Below are 6,000 nucleotides of genomic sequence, written 5' to 3' on the forward strand. Positions count from 1 at the left end.
TGTTTATCATAAATGGAACACATTGAATTGGAATGTAAGAGGAAAAGATTTTAAATATTTCTGTGACCAAACGGGACTGTGGAAGAAAAACAAAACATTCTGAAGAGGAAAAGTTCAATGGGCTGGTATGACTACCTGAGTACAGAATCTCAATATTTTGCCTGAGAAGTCTGAGAAAAAAAGCCCATAATTCTGGTTGTAGCAATCTTTATGAAATGGTACTGTTACTCCTGATCCCAGGAGCACAACCAAAACCAATGCTCACTACAGTGGAGAAAGACTTGTTTTTAAGATGGGAGAGGTCCTCTATCAACAAGCACCTGGATATACTGCATGCTACTAGCCACAGAATTTGCTATAATCTTTCTGGATTAAAAACCTGCATCTTTTGATAGCATGATGGTCAGCCTTCACACAAAAACAGAAAATGCTTTTTTTCTGACTGTATTGGTGTGGCAAGGAAACATTCTCAACAGCAAAAGTGACAGATATTTTAAACTAAATCTGAACACAGGTTTCCTAGTTCAAACAGATCATGAAAAGTCTTGACTGTAGAGCCCCCGCTCTTAAAATGTCTGTTCCTATGAAGCTATTTATTGAGTTGAAGTCCCTTTTTGTCTTTTTTGGGGTAAATCAAACTAAAGTTACGGTTCACAAGACAGCATGGCCCAATTTTACACCCTTTCTTCCTCACTTTTCAATCCCACATTCTTGTCATGATCTACCACTTGTTGAACCTTTTCCTGAACTCACCAAACCAACAGGAAATCATAAAAAAAAACCCCACAGAGTCCACACTTTTGTTCCAAAGTAAAGATTTAAAGTAAAGTAGGGAAGAACAGCCACTGCGTATGAGAACCAGCACAAAAGAGAAAGGAGAGTGTGGCAGCAATACTGCCTATCAACTACAGGAGAACAGTGAGCAAAATCTCCTCTTCTGTTGTTGTCTCATCCAAAAGTCCTTTAAAAGAGCCTCCCAGTTACTCTGTGTACAACTAACTATTAAATCTTCAGCCATACTCACAGTTTATTTATATGCCTTTTTCCTTTAATGTACCAATTACTCATAACTAAAGAATTTTACTGCGGTAGTAAGCTGGTAATATCCCTGGAAGTAAATGTAATTGTATAGTAGTTAGCATTAAAAGTCCAGTTATATCTTAGTCATTTATGCTCCCTGTCTCCGTCTCACCTGCACAGGCCTAAGTGTCTTGCTCAAAAGAGGCTCACAAGATTCGTATCTGTCAAAGGTACTACTAAAGCTTCTAATTCTGCAATAATATTATCCCAAAACAAACAAAAATAAATGTTTTCTCTGCAAACTATTCTATCCAATATCTCAGCTCACCTGACTCATGATAAAAACTGAATATTAAACAAAGAACAGTACCACAGTTTTCCCATAACATTTTTAAACAGTTGCTATTCCAAATGACTCTGTGACCCATGTTCCCAGTGCACTTGGCCCTCTCTGCTTCTCTCAGTTTCTGTTCCAGAACATGAGTACCTTCCTCAGGGATCTCAAATGATGCTGAGTACTTTGCTGGCAGTTGATAAAGAAACACTCATCATGAGAAAAATACCAGTGAAGGAGCTGAAGTGATTTGGTCCCATCCCAAGTTTCACATCACTCAGTAATGCACTCTATGCAGCATCAGCTAACTACACCAACACTGTGGCAAACAGCATTAAATCACCATTCCAAGCTGCTCAAGGCCAAACATCATCACACTATTCTGCATCCATCTCTTTTTGTTCTTTAGTGCTTTCTGGAGCTCAGTATTGCTTGACTTTACCCTGTCTACCTTGCATTCTTCTTCCTACCTTACCCCCCTCTTCAAGATGTGCATACTCTGTTACAAAACAACGGTTTCCTCCTTTTTAAATTTTTTTTGTGTGTGTGCGCCAGGAATGCTCTTTTCTCTACCCTACAGAGCAGAGAAGGAAAACTCTCACAAATGTTGGTCCACTCAAGAGTCTGCAAATCTGAGAATAACATGCTTTGCTATGGTGAAAAAGGGGGAAAAAGGCTCTCTGTCTACCTACTGCAGAGCATCCAGGCCATAAACTCTCCAGTTTGAGAAGAATGTCTGGAAGTTTGTCTCATGTGTATTCCTCATTATATACAAATTACATATGCATGTAAAAACACAATTAAATGGCTTGGAAAACAGAAACAATCCTCTTGTCTATATAGGAAATCACTGCAATCTAAGCAGGGGTGGGAACCATCCTCAACCACCTTTTATCTGATAATCATACAGGTAACACGTTCTTACTCTAACTTGGTTTAGGAGACATCCCCACATCAATTAGAACATTTTGTTTACGAGAGCTGCCCACAACCAGCCCCAGAACAGGTTGATCTGACCATCTAGTGGAGCAAGAAGGCCTGTACCTCTCCAAATGCCAGCTGGCAGCAATCTTGCTAGAAGACAGACAGATGATTTGCAGGGTCAATCAGCTGCAAGCATGACTGCTCTGTCCTTGCATTGCAGCTGTTCTCTTTTAAGCCAACAGTGGGTACCTCTAGGGTTTTCTCCACAACACGCCCTAGCTCAGACTCTGAGAGACCAGCTGTCAGGTTGTCATGTCATGATGCAGGAATTACTTGCGGAGATTTCAGACCTGTGTTCCACTCATGAACAAGGAGTTAAACACAGAACATTTTTCATTAAGCAACCTTGTAAACTAAAGCAAAATGCGACAACCTGAGCTTGTCCCTCCATAACTAAAAGACCTGGCAGATCAGCTGCACGGCAAGTTTCTTGAGACACTAACTTTATGCCCAGCATTAAAAGAACTGCAGCAAAACTGCCATTTTTAATGGGCTGTGCCTCAGTGTTTGCCATGCCAGAAGACAAACTTCCCAGTTTGTGGTGCTGAGGCTCCCATCCCGTTGCTCAGCACGGGTACAACAGGACCAGCAGGCAGGACTTCGGATTGCAGCTCCCCACCTCATAATTCAGTGCAGAAGGGCAGCAGGACAAGTGGGCTGAGAAGGAGCCACCATACTGGGTTTAAAATACATAGAGTGGAGGAAGTAAAGCCAATCCAAACCCTAGTCTGACGACTGCTTGCTTCGATCGTCGGCCCCCTCGCCCGCCCGATGCCTGACACAGCAGGCGGCAGGAGCCCCCGGGCATGCCCAGGTGCGGGTTGATCCCTCAGCTCGGATTCCAGGCGCCTGCTGCGCGGCAACACATCTTCAGAGCCAGCAGCTCCCTGAGGAAGCCCGAGCAAAGCCCTGCAGCTCTGGAGGAAAGCACGCAGAGACCTACCTTTGGGAGAAAGGGTAGCGGGGCGGATAAAAGCTCGCAGGGAAATGCACCCTTCTTTCTCCGGGCTCCGGGCCAGGCGGCTGCTGCACCCGCAGCGGTACCAGTGACCGCGGAGCCAAGAGCCCCTCGCAGGGACGGGAGCGCCCCGTCCTCGCACACGGCGCTCACCTGTCGTTTGGGGCCGGGACAAGGGGTGCGTTCCCCCTCCCCCCCACCTCCCAGAGGAGGAGGCCCCAGGCCGGCGGGGCACGGCGGCCGCAGGGGACCAGGAGACCCTCCCCGGGGGGGCGGGCACCGGCCGAGCCCCCGCGTTTGGCAGGTGCGGGCTGTCCCTCGTGGGGGTGGGAGGAGCTGGGGGCGGGGGGCACCTCCGTTTGGGCTGAGCGGGACGAGGAACGGGCGGGAAGTTTGTAGGGCGGCACGACCAACCTCTCCCCTCACGCGGACCGACTCGACCTGCCGCCCCTGCCTTACCTCCACCCCTCCGCGTACCGCCGCACACCCAGGTGCCTTCCCCGCCGGACAGCCAGGGACAGGACGCGGCAGCGCGGCGCGGCTCCCCCGCGCACCGGAGCCCCGGCAGCCGCCAAGCGCCGCCACCCGCCCGACCGGCCCCCCCGCCCCGGCCCGCGCTCCAGCCGCGCGGCTCCACGCGCTCGCCGTGGCCCTCGGCGGAGGCCGCCCCCTGGCGGGCGCGGAGCGGGCAGCGGCGGCAGCGGCCGAAATGGCGGCTCTGCCGTCCCGGCTGCCGGCAGCGCGGCCAGTGCGGCCAGCCCTCTGGGAACACCCGCCTGCCGCCGGGGGACGGGGAGGCGCGGGGCGGCGGGTTTCCTCAGCCCAGGCCGCGGCATCCCCCTCCCGTGCGGCACAGGCTGAGGGGCAGCCCTTTCCCCGCGGCTGCCGCGAAGGGGCCTGACCCTGCACTGCACTGGGCAGAGCTTAGTGGAAAACTTACCTGAGTTTAGGCAACGAATGCGGAATTTCGACTTTGCCGTGGAGCGTGTAACAAGCACCAGGAAAGTCTCAACCCCCACGACCTTGGTTCGCGGTGCTTCTCGCAGGCGCAATGCTCTGGAGGACTTTGCCCTCACAAAGGTATCGCTCTTCCACATCAGCACAGACCAAAGACCACGGTCCCTTCCCTTAGGGTCGGAGGATAAGATAATTAATCGTATTAGTGTCGCTGTTATGTAAGCTAAAGGGATTTTTGGATTATCTGATCCATGGCGTTTATGGCAATAGGCTGATACACAACCATTTGTATAGCTAAATCCATAAATCCACCTCTGCAGTTGCATTAATTTGTTTGTCTCAGTAGCAGGGGGAAAAGAATCAGCTGAGTACATATATGTGTGCATATGTATATACACACAGCTTGGACAAAAAACTATTTCATGCCAACTAAGACTTCAGAGTATTGCATCTTCTCTCATGCCAACTAAGATTTCAGGGTATTGTACCTTCCCATCTGACCCATCTGTTCCACTGGCATAAAAAAAAGGGGGGGCGCGGGAGAGGAAGAGGTGGTAACAGAAGAGACCCATTTCAGTGCCACTCAAGTCAAAATAAAATGGCTGTGTGCCAAACTCTTTATTAAGTGGAAAAATTTCAGACCCAACAGAAATGATGACTGAGTTTGGGAAATCCTGTTTTTGTGAAGACTGAGTGAACAAAAAACAAATCCCCCTCTTTTCAAGCAGCAGAAACCCATGACAAGCCATGCAGCCTGACAAAGATGCAAGACAACCACGCAAAGTTGAAGGCATTCTGAGAACAAGAACAGCATGGCAAGCATTGATAAATGTCCCGGGGGACTGATCAGTCTGTCCTCTGGAGAAATCCTGTCTCAGAAGGCATGGGGAAGAGGCCTGCCCACTTCACAGGTTTGCAGAAAATTACAAAAAAATTGACAAGACTGACATTGCTTCCTTTCCCACTGGGAAAGATAAAGGAAAGTGGCCTCTTAGGACAATACCAGGTCAAAACCTAGCAACAATGTTTAGACAATTTCCCTATTGAAAACAACTGAATGATGTACACAAGCTATAGTTTTTTCCTTGTCCAAGTATCCCCCAAAATTTCAAGTTTGCATCCCTCTAAACACTGCATGGAAAAATGTTTTTAAAATGCAGTGGGTGAGGTTGACAAGATACATTTTGTTATATATACTCAAACAAGGATAGACAGTGTCTTTGAGGACAGCATTCCCTTTTCTGTGATTCATAATCATCAAAGCATATCAAGAACCTGCCAGTGTTGCCTAGGAAGAACTTATTTTTGGTCACAAACTAGAACCCAGGAAGGACAAACTACAGACACAATTATTTTCGTGAACTCCACTCCACAACCCTTTTCCACTCTTCTAACCCTCATGAATTGCTATAAGTACTCCAGCAAGAGGGACAAAGTACTTAACTACATCAGGGACTGCCAGCTTTCCCAGCAGGAAGGTGCCTGAACCTCCCTTCTCTGTAGTCACGTTGTACATGATATCATTACCATGGCTACATTCTCCAGCACACTTGGTAGAAGTCAATCCTTTGCTACAGGGAGAAAAGCCAGAGACCAGGACTGTGGACCCAGTCAGTCAATTTACTTAGCAGAATTTGACCATGAATTCGTTCAGCCATGTATACGTCATTATTCTAAGCACATACAGCAAAAATGCTAAAGTCAAGGGTCTTTCCTCTTTCTACCACATAAAATACACAGCTCAAGA

At 48.1% G+C, this 6,000-nt stretch overlaps 1 protein-coding gene across 7 annotated transcripts in view; it reads right to left on the reverse strand.

Moving 5' to 3' along the window:
• Positions 1 to 4,386, reverse strand: part of MOB3B (MOB kinase activator 3B) — an 81,943-nt gene extending 77,557 nt beyond the window's left edge. For 3 of the 7 annotated variants that reach the window (XM_071802016.1, XM_065861036.2, XM_065861033.2), the window contains exon 1: positions 3,756 to 3,871. The gene's annotated coding sequence lies outside the window, so the exon portion shown is untranslated. Of the gene's footprint in view, positions 1 to 3,281; positions 3,560 to 3,755; positions 3,872 to 4,236 lie in introns of those variants that run through there. The other 4 variants (XM_071802018.1, XM_065861035.2, XM_071802015.1 and 1 more) reach the window with 3 other exon arrangements.
• Between the last annotated feature and the right edge of the window lie 1,614 nt (positions 4,387 to 6,000).

The sequence above is a fragment of the Patagioenas fasciata genome, chromosome Z (assembly GCF_037038585.1).
Source record: "Patagioenas fasciata isolate bPatFas1 chromosome Z, bPatFas1.hap1, whole genome shotgun sequence".
In the NCBI taxonomy this organism is placed as follows: Eukaryota; Metazoa; Chordata; class Aves; order Columbiformes; family Columbidae; genus Patagioenas; species Patagioenas fasciata.